The 21,832-nt window shown below is 40.5% G+C and overlaps 1 long non-coding RNA gene across 1 annotated transcript in view; it reads left to right on the top strand.

Annotated features, from left to right (window-relative positions):
* The window catches only part of LOC117199655 (uncharacterized), a 107,357-nt gene that overhangs the window by 1,850 nt on the left and 83,675 nt on the right, over nt 1-21,832 (top strand). The window contains exons 2-3 of the long non-coding RNA XR_004480938.2: nt 6,915-6,999; nt 21,673-21,760. This is a non-coding gene — a long non-coding RNA (uncharacterized LOC117199655). The remainder of the gene's footprint in view (nt 1-6,914; nt 7,000-21,672; nt 21,761-21,832) is intronic.

Genomic DNA, 21,832 nt, shown 5'->3' with positions numbered 1-21,832 from the left:
GGCATCTGATCAGGCTCTGAGACCCAAGTCTTAACTAGTCCTTGCCGTAGATCCCTCGATGTGCATTTACTTCTTTCTTCAAGATTGTCCCTATGGAAGAGATATTTAGAACCGCCCCCCACAACCCCAAGCTTCCTGGGCCTACCTTCCCTCCAAACCCAGATATCATGTTCTCCTTAGCTCTGCACCTCATAAACAGAGGCCAGCCCTGCCCTGGCATGCTTAGCCCTGCCTTCTGAGTGCCCGACCCAGGCCATGACTGTGGGATCTTCGCTGGCCACGAAGGGAAATTTGGATGAAAACACTGTGGTCATTTGGAGAAAGTCTGAGAATCTTTGAAAAAAGAAAATGAGTTAGAAGAGCTACAGGCTTCTTCTGGAGGCAAACCCAGATATTAAAAGATGAAACACTTTAAATTAAACTGTAAGAAACATCTAACAGAACTTCTATTAACTAGAGTCATTTTGGAAAGAATATTTCCTCTCTGTTCAACTAAAGCATTGAAAAATCACTCCACATATGACTAAGACATAGGTTTTACTATCAGTGTGAGGACACAAATCAGTGTGACTTGAGCAACTGTATGTTCTCTTTGTCCCTTGGTGGAGGTTAGTGGTAACATCTCTTGAAGAAAGAGTAGGCCTCCCTTGATCTTAGACAAGCTCTAGGGACAAAGTCTACATGATGTCTCCAAATGAATTGAGTTGACATATTTTAGTAAGATAATAGTAACACTTTAACTGTTTTTGACAATATTTAAGAGAGATGATAAATCCAAATGTATAATGAGAGATTGTTTTCTTTTAAATTGAATTTGAAGCTTATATACTTCATGTTATGTTGATAAAGTTTTTTGTTGTAAAGAAAGTCCTAAAAAAGGCACCCTTACTATAGGTAATCATACCTGTGGTTAGGGTCTAGTATATCAGAATGTGCGTCCAAGCCACCAATTGCAGTCCACTGGCTTCTTACTTTTATGGCAAGCAATTCTCAAAAATTTTTGATAATTGATCTGCCAATATAAATACACCAATTGCAGGCCACTAGCTTTGACTGGTAGGTTTATCATCTTAATGACAGTCCATCAACTGAAATGAGATACTCAGCTGCAAAGCCACAACATTCCCAGGATCAAACCTCATCATTTGGGAAGTAGATAGCCATAGCATGTGTGTGGACACAGAATGGGTTTCCGTATTCGTTCCATTGATGGTACGATTGTATTTCTGAAGGAATAAACCAGGTCGTCACAGTTTTGTAAAGCAAATGCACGGTGTACGCATGTATATTTAACCTAGTGTAGTATCTGAAGGAACAAGTCTAGAATCAGACTACCTGGGCGGAAAACTGGTCTTGCCACTTCTGAACTGAGTGATACTGGGCAAAGTGTGCTGAAGGATTTTGTTTTCCCATCTGTAAAATGAGAGCCAGAACTTGTCATAGGCTTTTTACAGTGATTAAAGAAGATTCTACATGTAAAGTTCCTGGCTCGGTTTCTGTCATTCAAGAATATTAGCTAGTTTAACTTAGAGGAATGAAGATCTACATGTTAAAGTGACTCGAGAAAATTGGCAAGAATGCTATCCTACTGAATAACACCCAAAGTGCTGATGTATAAGACACATGCTGGAGAGAATTGAGAGGAGAAGGAAAAAGCCCTCGTTTTATAATCAGAAGACCTGAATTGGAATTTTTCCCTGTGCGATCTTGAGCAGGTTGTCTATTCTCTCTCTGCCTCTCTAAAACGGCGAGGATGCCCACCTCAGACTGTTGTAATAGAGACTAATGAAAACACGTATGCACATTAACTCACACGGTGCCTCTAAGGAAAAAAGAAGGTGCTAAATAAATATCAACGTTCTCCCCACCTTCTTTTCTCTTCCTCAGACTTTGATGTCATACTTCATAATTTGTCTAAATTGGAGACTTGAGCAATGACATTTCTCAGTTATGTTTTAGGTGAAGACCATTTGTCCCTAAAATCAATTCATGAGCCCCTATTTTACATGCTTAGACTTTTGCATAGATTGGACAGATTTTCATCACAAAGTAGCTTCACCCTGCATCAGTGGAGGAGACTGTCTTTCAAACTTGGTTCAGCTTCATGGTCAGGTGCATTTCATATATCTAACGTGGCTCTTTGTTGATTGGAATGACACCGAATCTCACATTTCACCTTCATGGCCTGAAAATCAAGAGTCTGAGATAGTTTGTGAATCTGAGTCATCTCCTCCGGACTCCAGACCTGTCTGGAAAAATATCGCCCCCTTTTTATTGGAAATACCTGAAGGTGTAAGTTGTTATTAAGTTTCTCACCCATTGGATCCAGCTTCTCCTCCTGATTCAGACTGTTCTCAGGAAGCTAACTGACAATTTCTAGTCAAATTCAGCATACCAATCAGAGATTTTATTTTACCCACTGTTTTGCTAGATTTTAATAAGTTATGGTGGTGACTAATGTGTTCCAGTTTCAGGCTAGGACAAGATAAACCTTCCCAGAAAGCTGGTTCACTTTTTTGCAAAGACAGAATTGTACTGTGCAGTTGAAAGATCAGTTAGGGATTTCCATTCTGGTCGGAAGTCTGGTAAACGTATGCTAATTTTCAAATACAGAGTTGACTTGGACTTCCCTAGTATAAGGAGATTCTGTATAGAAAGAAGTCAATGGATGCAACCAATTCCTTGCTGGCTGAAAAAATAGCGCATTCACTTATTTTAAAAAGTGAAAGAGAGCCGGAAGTCAAACTTCCTTTTAAACTTGAACCTGTGAGGCCACAAGAGCTTCCTTAACAAAATGTTTTTTTTTTTTCAATTGCACAGCGTAAAATAAATGCTCGGCATCCTGACCAGACCCAACATTAATGTTGTAATGGAGTGTCATAATGTTTCTATTCAGTATTCAGAAAGTAATTTGCATCTCCCAGGAAAGTATTTGAATAGCTTTTCTAGCACTCCAGTTCCGGGATGATTTTCCTCAAGGAAGTTCAATGCAAAAGTCTGGCTTTCAGTCTACCTTACTAATCTAGCTTTACAATAAGGCTGAAAGCATCCAAGGACATGTACTGAGTTACTTAAGCATTTCTCCTGCATAAGCCTGCTGCAAAGAATTAGACGGTAAAGAGAGGTCTGCGATCTCAGTGTGTGTGCTATTGCATGCATTGCAAAGCCTGCCACAGGAGTCTTCACTGTGATGGGAAGTGCCTTTTGTTTGTTCCTTTTTTATTTTGATTCCCTCTGTGCAGTGATTCAGATTCAGATTTAGCTAATGTTTGTAGGCTTTTACTGCGTGCAAAACACTGTGATTGGTACTTTACCTGTTAACCTCATTTAATCCTTGCAATGATTGTTGGGGCAAGTGTTACTATTCCCATGAGTTTCAGAAGTTAAAAGGACTTGTCCAAGCTCACTCCACTCTAAGTGGTTAGAGAAGTAACCTACAAAATGACAGAGCCAGAATTTGAACCCAAGTCTTCCCAAGCTTGGCATTAGTTATACTTTGCCAAATCTCTGTTCAATAAAACACACTCCTATTGTAGAAAGAAACCAAAAACAACCCAAAAGTTCTATAATTAAGGAAATTTGAAGAGCATAGGATAAAGCAAAGTTAACTGGTTTCTTAGATATAAAATTTTCTTAGTACCAAGAACGAGATTTTTGTATTACCCAAGAAGAGCCTATGGTTGAATTATGACCTGAACATTTTACCAGTCTAACCCTTTCTAGAAAGAGCCACTCATAGGACTCAACACTTGCTGGAAAATGTTGTATGACAGCTTTATGAGCCTAGCATTGTGTGCTAATTTCTGAGCTTTTAATAATACCTGCAAGAACGGCAGACTCCTTTTGGTTCATCACCTGACCTGCTGTTCAAGTCATTAAAGATATAGCTGGGAAAAACATGACCCATAACGTGAAGCCATTAAGAGCCCCCAGAGTATAGATCCTGCTGAGTTTACTTCAAGCACTGCTGCTTATCCAAAAGCATTATTAGAATCCTTTACCTAAAATCATGAATTTGGAAATACCTAATGTAGTGAGCTACAGATTATATCTTCTAAGACCATTGGTTCCAAGGGCCACAAAGGGACTTTTTATGTTCCATTTTGTGATTCTCTGCTAGAACTTTATAGGAATCAAAATTCTGGGAAATAATAAGCTCCTGTCCTCATGAGGACAAAAGATCACAAGGATCTTCTCTTTTAAAATGTGTGTCTGAAGAAGGAATTCTTTATGAGCTCATTTGCTCCCAAATCAGCTAAGAAGGAATCAAAAGAAGGGAGATTGCAGAAGATGCAGTTTCCAAAGTTGAAATCAGGATAAAATCCATTGAACTCCCTGAATCCTAGATGTCCTGCACATACTACATCCCACATCCCACATTTTGGGCTGGTTAATGTGTATTTGCAGGGATGATGGGAACTGGAAGTGATGGGGGAGGGGTAATCCTTTCATCCGTTAACCGTTGTTAACAGCAAATGACAATGTGAGACAAAGCAGGGGAAGAATGACTAATTCCCTCCCTCTAGGTTATTGTACTCTCTGAAGATGTCACTGCAGCTGCACTTGTTTGCTGTGTGTGAATGTGGCTAGAATTCTTGGTATCTCACACTCTCAGCCTCTTTCCTTCTGTCAATCCCCTCAACACCCAGCGTGCTCTATTTAGGATCACATCCCCCCTTTACACTAGGGAATGTGGCCACCACTGCTATGAGCTGACTGCCAAACCCAAGGTTTTTGTCTTTGATCGTATTTCAAGTTTTGGGAAATATAGATACACATACACACACAGAGAGCCATATGCAAATACATTCCAAGATGTATGTCTTAACATGTGTTAACATGACACATGTTCATCTGTGTTGATACCTAGTTTTATGATGCCATTTATCCATCATCCTGAGTGAACTGGGATGTTGGTATAGAACAATAGAATTGTCCTGGCCCTATTTTACAGCTAGACATTTGAGCTTTGGCAAGACACTTAAACTTCTCCAGGAGGCCAATTCTTCATTTGGACAGTGGGGCTGATAAAAACTACCTTACTATGTGATTGTAATAGTTTTAATTATGCATTAAAAATATTATGCAAATAGTGGCAAACAATAAAATTTTACTATCTTATTCATTCACTGATTTTACAAAAATATATTATGACTCTACTATGAGAGAACACTAGGCAAGGTCTAGGGGCCCAAAAGTAAATAAAGTCATGTCTATCCACAAGGATTTCCTATCTATGATAGAAGTGCTTAATGCAACAATATTTACTTGACCTTTTAGTAACATTTAATCACGCCCTCCTTATTGAAACTCATTTCTCTTATGTTCCAAGAAACTACAGTATAGGAATTCCTTCTCTTTTTCACCTCTTCCTTTTCAATTGCTTTGGCCAACTAAGTCCTTTTACACAATTTCTAAATGTTAGAGTTTTTAAGGAATTGATCTCAAGCCAGTGCTTGATCTATAATCTCTCCTACACAACTTTATCGCTTGGCTTTAAATTTCATCTCTACGTCAAGGCCTCTAAGATTTATATCTCTAGACTGAAGTGTGATTTCTTATATTCACAATTGTTATAACAACCAACAGGCTTTCAGACGAAACATGTCCATGTTGGAAATCTCGACCTGCCCTTGTAAATCTGTTACTACCCTTGTTCTTCTTATGTTGGTAAATGTTAGCCTCCATTCATCCAGCTGAACTGGCCAAAGACCTGGCCATCATTAGTTATACTTCCCTCCACACATCGTTCCAAAGCCTATCCTGAATCTCCCCATCCTGACTGCCCCCATCCTAGCGCAAGCCGCCAACATCACTTGCCTGGACTTTAGCACTGACCTTCTAACTAACTTCCCAGAATCATCTTTCTCAAACAAAAATGTGCTATCTTGCTGAAAATCTTTCAATAGCTTCCCGTTGTATTTGGCAAACACACACACGCAGGCATACACACACGCGCACACGCACGCGCGCACACACACACACACACACACATACACACTCAAATCTTTAACATAGTGCACCAGGCTCAGATGACTTGGCTTCTTCCTTGCTTACTAGTCCCATCAGAGGTCACCTCTGTGCTGCCATCCAATCACGTCAACCTCCTTTTGGATCCTCAGGATCTTTTATTTGCCCCGATCTGTCTTGAAGCGTCGCCCCATCCACTTCATCTTCACTTAGCTGGGGCTCACGCTTCCAAATTTAGCTTGAGGCCACTTCAGAAGAGACTGCTCTAACTCAACATTTAACATAGATCCCTCTGTTATCCTTTCTCATGGGAACCTGTATTTTACCTTCATGGTATATAAATGATTTTCTATTTCTATTTATTTGCTTAATGTTTCTTTCCCTCACTTGAGAATCAAACCCATGAGGGAAGAAACTGGACTGTTTACATTCCTGAACACCCAGCCCCTAGTTCAGTGCCTGGTAAATAGCAGACTTTTAGAATGTATTTATAGAATTAATTTAAAAAAGAATGATAAATATTTTATGACCACCCAGGGTATTGAAGCCTGACCCAGTCAACCACAGTTTTTAATTGAAATATTTTTGATAATAATTTTTATTAATCATTTACCTGGCTTCTTTCATTGAAGTAATGAAACATAATCTCATTGCTCTCTTGATTACTTAGGTAACCAACAAACAAAGGATTAAAAAAATTAATGTAGACGAGACATATTTAAGGTCAAAAATCAACTGCCCAAGTTATAGAAACTTGGCTCTGTAACTGTTAATGAGAACATAACACAGAGGCTTTAGTTTGACTAAAAATTCAAAAACAGCCAACAGTGGAATATGGCTGACAAAATGTTAATACAGACACTATATTTGTAGAACTACAGATGTTAAATAAGAGCAGTGAAAGTTCAACTCTGTCCTAGACCTAAAATTTCTATCTATTTCAGGACACCAGCATTGAAGAGGCACCTACAAAAGCTGCAGGGTATCAGAGGAAAGGGCTAACCGCTGAGAGGCCATTTTATTGTCCTGGTGAGTTTTCTCAACCTTCTGATGTTGGCATTCTTTGGGAATCTTGCCCCTTGTCATTGGATAATCATAGCCTCATATGCAAAATTCTCCACTCTCATTGTCCCAGTGACTTACACTCAACCACTGATTTCCCAAGCCTAAATTGCTCTCCCAGACCTCTCCCTGAGCTTCAGGTGTTCCAACGTTCTGCTGGATATCTCACTCTGGTTATATTGTAGGTATCCAAACTTAAACCAGAAGCTCTCCCTAATCTGATACAATGTTCCATTTATAGCAGCGCCCTCCAGCCACCCCCAAATCAGAAACCTAAGAGGTATCTTAGCCTCTTCTTCCTCAGTTTCCGAACATGCTGAAGTGATGTTACCCATCACGGACACACATCAAGATGTGAATGTTCCACTGTTCTCCAGGAACAGTCCAGAAACCATTCATGCACTGGATGGGGGATTAAGTGTCTCAGTCAGCTGTGGCTGCTATAACAAAATATCGCTACATGAGTTGCTCAAACAACAGACACCAATTTCTCATGGTTCCGGCAGCCGGGAAGTCCAAGGTCAGGGTTGGGGAGAGCCCTCTTCCTGGTTTGCAGATGGCTGCTTTCCTGCTGAATCTTCACAGGGCGAGTCATCTCTCTTTCTCTTCCTGAAGGACATTCATCCCTTAATGGGGGGCCTTACCTTCTGATCTAATCTCTGCCTAAACATTCAGTCCCTAACCCTGGGCTAGAGCATACTATGATGATATAGTTAGCTGAAACTGTGGTTCTGTCAAACTTTGTGAGTCTGTCCATGTAGTATCAATACATGGTTACAGTGAGCTCTTATTTAAAATGTTTATGTCTGACTTAATAATTGTTGCCTTCTTCCCACTGCTTTTGAGAGTACGTGTCTCTAACATCAATTTCTCTTCCTCACCTACCATTTGCTGAGACACAGGAAAGCAGATAATTCAGTTGCCTGAATTTTCTAGAAAAGAACAAGTAATTAGAATGTAAATGAGGCTTTCTGGGTTCTCCCATGGATGTATAGTACAGCTTTAAAAAATTAATTTAATAGTATTCATTTTAACCTGCCTAATTATGGTTTCTAGCACACCAAGCTACTTCTCATCATGCCTTTGCTTATGCTGTTTGCTCCACCTGTAATCTCCTCACTGCCATCACTAGTTCTCTTTCCCACACATCCTTTAAATCTCATCCAAGGCCATTTTCTCCAAGGATGTCTTCTCGAACTGTCCAGGCTGGGCTGAGCCCCCCTCATTTGTGTCTGTCCAGGTCCCTGGGCCTGCCACCGTCATTACATATGTTGCTCTGTGTTATAATGGTTTGCACAACCTGAATGACTCCATTAACATAGAACTAAAATGCCATGAATAACTGTTCCAATTTCTAGAGAAATTCCAGGCCTTCCCAATGTTTTCAACGATACTGAGAAGGTCGGGGGAGGGTATTACATCTACTTGTCTCAGCTCACCCTGAACATCTTTTCCTTGGATTCTGAATTCCCAAACATCATACAACCTTACATATTTGCTGTCCTCACCAAACTGCTTTCCTTCACAGAGATGCTTAATATATTAAAGTCTCAGTATTCTCATCTGTAAAAGGAACAAAATGGGACCTTTCTCTTGGTGTCATGAAATCTAAATGAGTTACTACATATAAAGATCTCAGCACAGTGCCTGGAACTTAGCAAAACTCAATAAATGTAGGTTGTCGTTTGTGTTTTTGTTATTATTGACATAATGAGCAGGCAGAAGTTTTAAAATCATAGTTTATTCAGTTCAACTCAGGTCAAAATTTTAGTCTAGAATCACGACTTTTCATATAAGCAGAAAATGTGTTTTCTCCTAATGCAAAGCAAACTCCAGAGGCTGATTCTTTCCCTTCTCCTTCCTTTCCTCAACCACCCTCCCCATCTTTTTTATCCCTTTTCTCCCTCCCCCTTATTTTTTCCCATCCGCCTGCTCTTCTTTTTTTTGGGGGGGGTACGCGGGCCTCTCATTGTTGGGGCCCCTCCCGCTGCAGAGCACAGGCTCTGGACGTGCACGCTCAGCAGCCACGGCTCACGGGCCCAGCCGCTCCGCGGCATGTGGGATCCTCCCGGACCGGGGCACGAACCCGCATCCCCTGCATCGGCAGGTGGACCCCCAACCACTGCGCCACCAGGGAAGCCCCCCCTCCCACCCCGCTCTTCTTTTATTTCTCCTCCGCCTACTTCTTATTGCAGAGTGTCGTGGCTTGTCTTTTCTGCTAGAATTTAAACTCCTTGAGGGTACCAGTTATGATTTATTCAATAGTAAGATCATAGACTGTCACACAGTAGGTCTTCATTAAATCATCAATTACTGAAACAAGAAGCTTTTTCTAGGCTGACTTTCATTTTCCTATGTATGTCCTGGATAGTACAATGACTTGGAAAGTAGTCTCCAGATACATATTCCTTTGTCCTTACCTATCTGTGTGTGTGTGTGTGTGTGCGTGCATGTGTGTGTTCATATGATATAAGTAGCAACAATAGCTAGCATTATTAGGGAAACTTTATGTACTTATTTCATTTAAATATTACAGAACTCAATAAGATACGAATTATCATAATCTGCATTTTACAGATGAGAAAACTGAGGCTCAGAAGGCTTAAGTAATTTGCTTAATTTTAAAATAATCATTAAGTACTGCAGTGAGGAATTAAACCAAGGCAGTGCAACTCTGAAGCCTGTGATTTAACTATTACACTGTACAAACAAGTATATATACTAGTTTTATCACAGGGAATGGCTACTAAAGAAAGCTGCAAATGTCTATTAATGTTACTAAGAAAACTACTGGAAAGATCTTTTAGCCCATATCTCTTACAGAACAAGTTATTTTAAAAGCTATAATTAAAATTTAACATCTTCTCTAGGAAATTAATCATTGCTCTTAATCATTCTCTAAAAAATAACCAGTGAATTAAACTCCATTAGCAAGCTCCAAGAAAAGAAGAAAATTTCTCCAAAATATCATTCTGTCATCTTTTTGCTTAGACACGTGAAACTGCTCTGACATTGATTAGCAAAGGAGACAGACAAAGCTAACTGCAAATCTTCCTACACCCGTTCATTTACTGGAGCAGCAGCTGTATTCTAGCCTTTTGCTGATTGGGTGGGACCAGCTAATGAATCAGCTTCTAACATCTGAATGGTAGTAAGCAAATGATACAGTGGGTAGGCAATTTCTGGTAATGCACTTTGGAAATTAATTAAAGTAAGAGGTCAAAGACAAGAGAAGATGAATAGAAGCATAAAAACGCAAAAAGTAGGTCAGGTTCTTGACTTTGATAACGCACACACCCTGTGGACTTTAATAGGTCCATTGAGGAAAAAAAAAGTCTTGAAATTTCCTTGGTAAAAAGTCAGCATAATGAAAGAAGCTTGACAGAGATTTAGTGACTTACAGAAATAAAGAAAAGAACTGATGCAATTTTTGCCGCCAGACCTATCTCTGGGGAGCATGTATCTTTTAAAAAGACTGAAATGCACCTTAAAGACCATCTACTCCAACAACCCCACATCCTTTATTTATCCAAGATTCAAGATGCACTAAAGGGTCTCACACTGGAATCTCAGCTCTACCATGGGCTGCCGTGGAGCTTGTATAAATAATTTCCCTGAGCCTCCTGGTCATGTAAGGATTATGTGGGATATAAAAGATATACCTAAACATCTTGGTTGTGTTAATTCCTTGATCACAATGGGTGAATAAACTAAGACCCCTATAGAAACACCCTCTCGTCTCTTTGCCTTCTAAAATTTACATTTTCTTCTAGTCACAGATCACATCTAAAGAAAGTCTTTCCACAAAAGGCCACTGTTATTCTCTTCCTAGCCTTACCTTTTCTCTCCAACTAACAACTATCCCCTTGATTAAGTGCTCAACCAATATCTTCCAGCCCCTCCACTCTACTGAAATAACTCTCTTCAACTTCGAAAAACAAGGCTGCCATTTCAAGCCTAAAACACTTTAAGGGTTTCCCACTGAATTTATAAGAAAGTCATAGCTTACACTTCCAGCATTATCTGTCTCTTCTTTTAGCCCTTCGGTCACAGTGGGCTTTCCCATACTGAAATATACCAGATTCCCTCCAACCTCAGGGCCTTTGCACATGCTGTTTCTGTTGCTTGTTCTGTTGCACATGCTGTTCTGTTGCCTACACTCTTTCCATCCTCACCTAGTCAATTCCTATAATCTCTCAGTTCCCAAATCTGTTTCTTCTATGTTCTCACAGGCAACACATACCTCTGCTTTGCAATACTTCTCATGATCATCACTCAATACTTAAGCACAGTGCTTTGATTAATGGCTCCCCCGTTAGACAATGTAATCTATGAAGGTGGGAATTCTGTGTCTGCTCATCATGGTAGGTATTAAAGCTACTCACTGATATTAGGACTCTCCACCTTCCAGGCACAAGATAGGGTTGCACTTCCTGCCCTCTATGAGTTAGACGAGGCTATGTGACTTGCTTTAGTTAATGACAGGAAAATGGAACTGACAGGCACCATTTCATGTCACACGGACAATGCACATCTTACTGTTTCCTTTCCTTTTGCCAGTGATTGGCCATGCTCCCAATGGCGGCTTCATTAGCCTGGGTCCAGGTGGGCACATAACATAGATCCGGGTCCCAGCTAAGCCCCAGTGGATCTATACAGTATGCAATAAATAAGTCCCATCATTTTAATCCACTTTGTTTTTAGGTTACATGTGTTATAACCTAGCCTGCCCTTACTGCCATGGCATGTGAGCTTAGCGCTTGACACACACCCAGCATATAATTTTTGGATAAAAGAAATGAATGAATGAAATCTCTAATGGGGTCAGGATACAAGTGTGAAGGCAACACAAGGCCATTCTATCTAAAACCATTATTCGAAGATATCTTTCAGAACACTGAAAAATGACTGATTTCGTTCAATTTGATACAAAATTATTGAGCACTAAGGTGCAAAGACAAATGAGGTTCAGCCCTGGCAGCTTCAAAGGGGCTCATAACTAGTTGACATATATTAGCATCTGTTATAATCGTGTCAGTGTAAATCAGGTGGAAAGGTAGCCCCAAGCAAAGTATTCATACCTATTACGGAGAGGAGGGCGCAGATCCTGGGATGGTGGTCAAGGAAATAAAACATCACTGATCTGGGTTGTGCAGAATTATGACAGTTTGCCAGGTAAATGCCTGGGGTTGAAAGGGCAGCCCCTTATGATAATTTCCGACTTAGTTGCCTGAGAAACAATCAAAAGTAAAAAACTAATGAGTTTGTTTTGTTTTGGGCCACACCTTGAGACTTGCGGGATCTTAGTTCCCCCACCAGGGGTGGAACCCAGGCCCACAGCAGTGAAAAGGCCGAGTCCTAACCATTGGACTGCCAGGGAATTCCCGAAAACTAATGAGTTTGGAACCTGTGGGCAACGAGTGTCTGCACCTGCCGTGCAGTATGGTCGCCACGTGCCACCTGTGACCATTGAGCACTTGCAATGCAGTTAGTGTAAGTGATAAACTAAAATGTGTTTATTTTTAACTCATTTAAATTTAAAAACTAAGGCAGTGTAAAATATTTTTGCCACTATACAGAACTTTATTGTTTTGGTAGGACTGTATTTCACTTTAGCTGTGCTGTAAGCATTAAATGCATGCCAGATTTCAAAGATTGAGTACAAAATGTAAAATATTCATTAGTAATTGTTTGTATTAATTCTATGTTGAAATGATAACATTTTGGATATATGGGTTAAAGTAGACTATTAAAATTAATTTCACCTGTTTTTATTTTTTAAAATATAGCTATTAAAAATTTACATCTCACATATTTCTATTGACGATGCTAGTCTGAACCATCAGAATCACCTTGAAGGTTTATTAAAGAAACAAAAATAGGATCGCACAGAGATATCTGCATTCCCAAGCTCGTTGAAGCATTATTCACAATAGCCAAGATATGGAAACAACCTAAGTGCCAATGGATGAATGGATAAAATAAATGGATTTTATATATATATATATATATATATATATATATATATATATATATATATATATATATATATATATATATATAAACACTCTATTATAGGGCGATAGGGAGAGGTTGGCAACATGGTACAAGCTTTCAGCTGTAAAATGATTAAGGTTTTCTAACTTCCTTCTAACACTCCCTCTTTTTTCTTTCATTTTTTTCCCTTCACCCTCCTATAGAAGGCATATATTTCTCCTTAATATGTCTCATTAGATGAAATGTACCATATAAGTGTTTTTGGTCTAAAAGAGAGGTAACACATTTGCAACACTGCATTTTATGGGTTGTCAAAAGCCTGCCAGGGGAATCTTTGAAATGGAATTTAAAATCGTAAGCTATGTGTTTGCCTATATTCAACAAACATGGTGAGATCCAGAAATGTTTAATCCAAAGAATTCAGAACCAAGCAACAGTCATGAAATGTCCTTCGGAGAAAGGGAAAATACCGTAACGCGGTGGGTTTCTTGTTCAGCTACTTAAAATTCTAGGTTTTGGGAAAAGTCAGACTCCCAGTAGTGCTTGATTCCACCCATTCGGCTGTTAAACTTCATCCTGGAATTTTTGTTTTTCTTTGCTAAAAATCAGAGCAAGGGGGCAGATTTACAAAGAAAGAAATCCGAGGAACTTCACCATACCTTAATCCATCCCAATGAATCAGCCAGAAATTTTCATTGTTCACTACCCCCCTCTTTTGTTTCTTTTGTTGTTTTTACCAAATATCTGACTTCATTGAATATCCAAATGTACCTACTTGTCTTTTGGTGGGGGGAGGGGCAGAATTAATGGACTTTTTTGGAATTGAGTATTGCTGAACTTGTCTATATCCTTTCACTTCTGAGCAAATTATAAACTCACCGAGGTCAGGAACAACATCTATATTCTACATTTTGATAGCTACAGCACATGGCTTCATTGATGGCTTGTAATGGGCTCCCAATCAATACTAATTGAATGGGTAGATGTAAGGAAGGATGAGTGGAATGGATGGATGATGAGATATATACGCTTTGGGGCCACTTGTGAAATTGTCTCAGTTATTATGGAATAAGGAGATTTCTGTCTGTTTTTCCTCCTGTCCCACTTTTCTTATGCTTGTACTCACCTTAGATCTGATCCTGCCGGATTCTGGGGTCTCATGCCTACCTGATCACATTTACCATACTTGTCTACACCTAATTGTATATAATTTTATATCAATAGATCTTGGATAAAAGCATCTCTACGTATCCTTCAAGCACTGATTTTTCTGACTTCACTATGTACAAATAACTTGCCTCGGAAGGAGGAACCTATTGTTTATGCCCTAATCTGATTCCAAAACCTGATCCCTGGCAGCCCAACTGTGGCACATTTATGGTCCAGGTGACAAAGGAGAAGATAGACTAAACCAAAGCAAATTCAGTTAATGGGAAGCAATCTCTGATCTGTAGGTTCAGAGATGAATAAGAGGGGACCCTTCCCTTAATGAGGCTCAGAGTTGATTTTTAGAAGATTGTTTTGAAATGACCAAGAAGAGGCCAGAGGTGGAGTGAGCAGGGACATGGAAAGAGAATGGCATGAAATTTTAAAAAAAAAGACTGCAAAAGGATTAGTCTGATTAGCACCATCTCTCAGGGTAGATTCCATTCAATCATGAAGTGTCACCCTTTCTACAGAGGACCACTTTTCCAAGATGCCATGTTGGCCATGATAAGCTCGTGATAAGATGCAAGAAGAAAAATGACAGCAAAGTGTAGAAAATGTCCCTCTGTTTCTTTGGAGATACGAACAGCAAACCTATGAGAAAAGGAAGGCAGTTGAGGAGATAAGACATCAGGCTGAAGAGTCTTCGTGATCATACATCAGCTCCCAGAAGGAGTAATGGTCAGGTCATCATATCAGACTTAATATGTATGTGGGGAGTGCAGGAGGAAAAGCAAAACAGGAAAAATGATTTCAGATGAAAAGTTTAATAGATTGCTAATGAAGATTTTTTTAAGCTCTTGAGTAAAGCTTGAAAATGAAAAAAATTTTTTAAACTCTTTATTTTATATTGGAGTATAGCCAATTCACAATGTTGTGATAGTTTCAGGTGCACAGCAAAGCGACTCAGCCATACATATACATGTATCCATTCTCCCCCAGACTCCCCTCCCATCCAGGCTGCCACATAACATTGGGCAGAGTTCCCTGTGCTGTACAGTAGGTCCTTGTTGGTTATCCTTTTTAAATATAGCAGTGTGTACATGTCGGTCCCAAACTCCCTAACTATCCCTTCCCCCCACCCGTCCCCCCGGTAACCATAAGTTCGTTCTCTAAGTCTGTGAGTCTGCAGGGAATAATATAAAAGAGCCAATAAAACCTAAAAATTCTATAGGGGCTGTGTGGCCCAAGATGGAAATTATGCTCCAAGTTTGCCAACAGTGTAGGTCCATTACCATAACCAGGTAAATGGACCTTAGAGGGAAAAAATGGGTGCGTTCTTAAGTATGGTTCTTTCATAACCAAAGGATGTTTCATACATTATTCATCTCATCCCTCCAAAATCTCCACATGCATGAAGGTTTGCATGACCTAGGTACCCCTACCTCATTTATGTCACCTAGTGCTAGGTCAAGCAAGCAACTGATATCGACAATAAAAAACAGGCTGTTGTGAATTGTAAAGGTGATTCAGAAGTATCACAACCCTTCTTCCTTCTCTTTTTTCTTCTTTTCCACTACCTCTTCCCTTTCCTTTCCTTATCTTTTTGGTGGTGTGACAAGGAGCCAAGAAGGTGGCTGGACCTGGAAGCAGAGGAACTGAGGAGGTGATGGCAGGAAACCTAATGAAGAAATACAACCTGAATGGTAAACCTGGAGAACTGGGAAATCAATCTAACTAAGCCAACATCAGTCACAGTTTCAGGACTATTCACTGTTATAAACTCTTCAAACAGAAAGTCATCATAAGAAACCACTGGGGACAGAGGTTAATTAAATACATAAATAGAACCTGACTTCTCGGAAAGTCCTAGAGGGAGCCTAAAAATAAAAATTTTCATGTGCATTTTTTTGGTTGTTTGTTTTGTTTTGAGTATTTCAGTACCCCAAACTTTATCTTTTAAAAGCCAACATGAAGACTATAATTTTTTAAAATATTATTCTTTACTCTTTAATAAGCACTGGAGACTATTCAAATTCTTTCCCAAGTTTTATACAATTTTTGTCAGTTACTCTTCATGCCTGAGGCTCTCCATTCAATTAAACTTGGTAGGTGTGTGTTGAGCAACTGCTATGTACCAAGCTATGTGCTAGGTAACAAGTATATAAAAATGAATGTGACATCATCCCTGTCCTTACAGAGTTCATGGCCCAGCAGGAAGAACAGGGACATACAGAAATAGCAATAGCAAAATGGGAGACGTGTCAGAATTGACTTAGGTACCTTGTACCACAGGAGCACAGAAGAGGAAGCAAGGTAATACCACTTAGAATGCCCTACACAAAAGCCTGTTGCCTGAGCTTGACCCTGAAGACATAGCAGATCACCAAGAAAAATAGGGGAAAAAAGTGGAGTCCAGACCCGGATAACAGGATGCACAGAGGGACCTGCAAACGGCGGTGGAAATTTCAAGGACCATCATGAGGCTTCGGCATGCAGGAATGAGCTGGGGTGAGGGTGAGTTTAAGAGCATGAGATGAAATCTGGGAGCTCTGAGACTCTCCCTTGTATTATAAAGGCCACATTATAAAGGAAGGTAAAGAGGCTCAACTGGTCCAACAAAGGCCACTCGAGCAGCGATGTGAAGTGTGAGCCAAAGCAGAGAGACACAGGAGCAGAGACACAAGAGGGAACTGCAAAGGTTTAAGAAGAAAGGACGGGCGCCTGAAAAGAGCTGAGGCAGGAAGTCGCTTCTATACAAAAACCTCAGGATTCCACCACTCTCCCCAAATGCCCTGGGCACCTCAGTTGAATTTCATACACATTATGCATAAATCCTTCCCTCCTCGCCTACTCCCCAGCAAATATGAAGAGGCATAGACAGAGCAGACAGAGCTGAAGCAAGATGGCTTTGGATTCTGAACTGAGAGGATTTGGAAGATGAAGATCTGAGGGTAACAAAGACTCCTGGGTTTGCAAAGCTCTGCATTCTGGGGTTGACTTCTGGTGAGTGAATTGACTTCCTGTGGCTGATTCTAACTCAGTGGGTAGTTGTCAGAACCAGTGCTTATTTTCTCTTCTTAGAGGAATGTTTCTGGTGGGACGACTTTCTCGTGAAGCCACTGTGACCAATGACTGAGCAGGCGTGAGAGCCAGGACATTAGCATTGGGCAGCTGGGGGTCTGACCCTACTTCTGCCATGGCTCGCTGTACCGTCTCAGGCATACCACCTGAACTGTTTACATCAATCCAGTGTTGTTATTGAAAGGACACATGTACAGCGATTGTAAAGCCCTTAGTCCAACACCTGGCATATGGCACACAATAAATGTTGGTAGGTTAATTGACCAACAATTATTATAGTTCCTGATACTTTGTTGTTTATTTAAATTTATTTTTATTGAAGTACAGTTGATTTACTGTGCTGTGCTAGTTTCAGGTGTACAGCAAAGTGATTCAGTTATACATACATATATATCTATTTTTTTCAGATTCTTTTCCCTTATAGGGTATTACAAAATATTGAGTAGAGTTCCTTGTACTATACAGCAGATTCTTGTTGGTTATCCTTTTTTTTTTTTTTTTTTTTTGCGGTACACAGGCCTCTCACTGTTGTGGCCTCTCCCATTGCGGAGCACAGGCTCCGGACGCGCAGGCTCAGCAGCCATGGCTCACGGGCCCAGCCGCTCTGTGGCATGTGGGATCTTCCCGGTCCGGGGCACGAACCCGTGTCCCCTGCATCGGCAGGTGGACTCTCAACCACTGCACCACCAGGGAAGCCCTGGTTATCCATATTATATATAATAGTGTGTATATGTTAATCTCAAGCTCCTAATTTTCTCTTCCCCCCTTTCCCCTTTGGTAACCATAAGTTTGTTTTCCATGGCTGTGGGTCTATTTCTGTTTTGTCTATAAGTTCAGTTGTATCATTTTTTTGATTCCACATATAAGTGATATCATATGGTATTTGTCTTTCTCTGTCTGACTTACTTCACTTAGTATGATAATCTCTAGGTCCATCCATGTTGCTGCAAATAGCATTATTTCATTCTTTTTTATGGCTGAGTAATATTCCATTGTATATATGTACCACATCTGTAACCATTCATCTGTTGATGGACATGTAGGTTGCTCCCATGTCTTGGCTATTGTAAATAAGGCTGCAGTGAACATTGCGGTGCATGTATCCTTTCAAATTATGGTTTTCTCTGGATATATACCCAGGAGTGGGATTGCAGGATCATAGTTCCTGATACTTTTGAAGATGATGAGATACATTTTTTAGTGTCTCCAGCACCCATAGCTGAGCCTCTGATCCCTTGGATCCACAGTAATACTGAGTGGAATCAGGCAAGGATAATTATCCCCACTTTTACAAATAAGGAGGCAGGCTTGTAGCTCCTGAAGGTTGCACAACAAATACAAAGTAAATTCTTCGGACCAGGTGTTAAGTGCTTTATGATGTATCACCCATCCTTCATTCCTTCTTTACTTCCACAAATATTTATTGAGTTTCCATGATGAGCTAGTTCCTGTGGTGAATATAGTATTCTAGGTCCTAAGGATGGAGGCTTAAATAGCCCAAAATCTTGTCCTTTGTGTTTACCTTCCTCCATTTTAGGACACAGAAAGTCTTTTATTCAACTCTCTCAGTGGAAACTAGCAGAGATCCTGGTACAAAGTAAATGCACACTAAGTGGCCATTAAATGGGATTATTGTTGAATGGATACATCTAATGCAGTGTATCTCATGACACCTGTCCTAAGAGTCATGGGAACTGAGTATAAAGAACGATTTCTACTCTGCAGAACCAGAGGTGTGCATAGTGCAAGAGCCTTCAGGTCCAACAGTCCAGCTGTAAATCCCAGCTCTGTGTGACTCTGGGCAGCTCCCTTCACCTCTCTGAACTTGTGTCTTTATCTGGAAAGCGCAGTCAGGACTTCTTTGAGGATGAAAAAAGACGGAGTATTGAAAGCACCTGGCATAACACGCTGGCAAAGAGGAGATGCTCAGTCAATGGTGGCAGTTACTACTGAGGCAAGGCTACAGGGAGAGGTGGCATTGACTGGAGCTTTCCAAGCATGGGGGGTACGCAGCTAGGCCATCATCAACCAGAACTACGGCTGAAATAACCCACCAGGTTTGGCCACACTCTGTTTGAGCACAGGGTGCTTTCTCAGATAGACAGACCCTTAGGGGCCCTTCCCTTCCCCACTGTCACGGGAGGTAGGACAAAGCCAAGACTCTGCAGAACTACTGAGTCTCACTCTGGGCTGAGTCATGCTGACTCGGACCCAGTACAACTTGTTCCAGGTCATCAAGGTGCAGAGTCTGGCTTTTTGTCTCCTTTGCTACAAAGGCCAGAGTTGCACACATAGGGCGGAAACATAAATACACTCCCTAAGCCTCTATTTGCTCTCAGACTGGCCAGTGTGTCCAGCCCCACTGCCCCCATGCTCCCACGGTCCACATCAAGCCTCAGAGCCCGGAAGCGCATGTGAGTGAAATCTTCCGTGTTTATTGATTCGAAGAGGAGTTTTGAGCTTTCAACCCAGGATTTTTTAGATCATTTGTGGCATTTTTAGTAAGAACTTGGGCAGCTTATTCTCTGCATAGTTTTGACAAGTATGGAAATGTTAATACAATAGCTAAAAAAAAGGACTAAAACCTACAAATCCAATACATAAAAAATGGAAGTAACTTTAATGATACATAATAGGAAAAAGGTTAAGTAAAATGATGGCACACCCAGATATCAGAATATATGCAGTCCCTCAGCCAATGTTAGATTTTGTGACATCAGAACATGTCTGAGGTATAACATGTCAAAACACAGGTTAGAAAACTGCATACAGCATGATTTTGGGTATTAAATACACATGATACCTAAAAGATGACTTCCATGTGGGATCACAATACTTATTTTACTTATGTGTATCCACATTTACATGATAAATGCTCATAATCATTTATATTAAAAAATGTTTTTAAAATTTAGCAGGTAGCTTAAGCAACTTTCACTCAACTTTGCCTTTGAAAAGTTATAAGACAGATAAATTCAGTAAGAACCGAGTTAATAAGCACTTATCCCTCATAAAGTTCTAGTTATCTCCATAGACATAAAATGGTTCAAGGCTGGTAAACAAATGGTGACTCAAGGATGTCTTAGTTGCCAAATATTTGGAGAACAGTGTTAAATGGAAGAGAAAAAACAGGATTGTGTGTTAGGCTATCAAAGTGTTAATACTAACTCTGCCGCTAAGTGGCTGTCGAACTCGACTCGTTTATTCCCTCTCTATTTTTCAGTTTTTCTACTTGCAAAATGAGGGAAAATAGTTCCTTCACTCATTCATTTATTCAAGAAATATTTCTTGAGGGTCTACTCTGGATCAGGTATACTACAGACACTGGGGACAGAGCAGTGGACAAAAACGTGGCTTCTGCAGCGAAACAAACCACACCACAGACGACTAATCAAATCAATATGTAAAATAGAATCAGGTGTTATGAGGAAGTACAAAGCAGGGTAAGGAGAAAGAGAGCAATTGGAAAGTCGCTGTGGAGGTGATCTGTAAGGAGATAACTAAGTGAAACACAGGAGCAAGTCATGCTGGCACCCAGGAGGGAAGCCTGCCCAGGCAGAGAGAACAGCACATGCAAAAGCCCTCAGGCAGGAGTGTGGCTGGATCCAGGTAATGGGTGGTGGCAATGAAGTCAGTTCTTTTCCACTGCAGTTTAACCAAATAGAGTGCGCCAGAGAGCCTGTCGGCAAGCTCAAAATGCTCCCAGTGTACTTGAGATTCAAAGTCCAAGGCCTTCACACAGGGAGTGCATTTATAGAAACTTCATCAGCCCCACCATAGGGCTTTGAAGGCCCGCTGTGCAACTATTAGCTGATCCCACTCAACAAACAGTGACGCAGTCACCAGGCATGTTTGTGCCCAAGCAGGTGATGATTTTCTCTCCGCTGACTCCAGTCAAGGACTTTCCGCTTCCAGATTTCAGGCTCCAGGTGACGTCGGGCACAGGGGGTCAGGTGGCGAGTGGAACAGGTCACGCGCCAGGCAGGTGACATGATCTCTACTCAGCTCGCATTTCAAAGAGCCCACTTTTCCGCCCATGTGTCAAACACACAGCTTGAATGCTGCAAGCAGAGTAAGATGATTCATCAATTTCCAAACCCTTGGGAAAGGAGCCTATTGTTTAGATTTTTAAAATATGTTTTGCTAACCCCTACAGAGGCAGCTATAACTCAGGAAGGTAAACTGGGATGAAGGTGGTAAGGGCAAAACAAAACAAAACAAAAGCAATTTCTGTCATCCATAATTATAAGCCTTATCGTGTATTGTGTACTAATAGTTGCATTTCCAAGCAGATACCATTAAACAGTGAAATAACAAGGCAATTTGCATTCATGCTGATTCAGAAGAATTCAAAGTACTTCAACAGACCAAACAAAGGTAACTCAACCTTATTACTTTTTGTCTTTTTAATAGATGGGAAAACTGAGGCAGAGAACATTAATGGATCATGAAAAGAAGTGAATTTATCCAAACCTTCATAGAAATCACGTTGCCATCAAAGGTAAGAGTGCATTGAGACAATTTGTAGAGATGGGTTAGAGCAGAGACGTGTAGGCTGGGACATTAGGTTAAC

This window comes from Orcinus orca, chromosome 17 (genome assembly GCF_937001465.1).
Source record: "Orcinus orca chromosome 17, mOrcOrc1.1, whole genome shotgun sequence".
Taxonomy (NCBI): domain Eukaryota; kingdom Metazoa; phylum Chordata; class Mammalia; order Artiodactyla; family Delphinidae; genus Orcinus; species Orcinus orca.
This window is presented reverse-complemented; position numbering and strand designations above follow the sequence as displayed.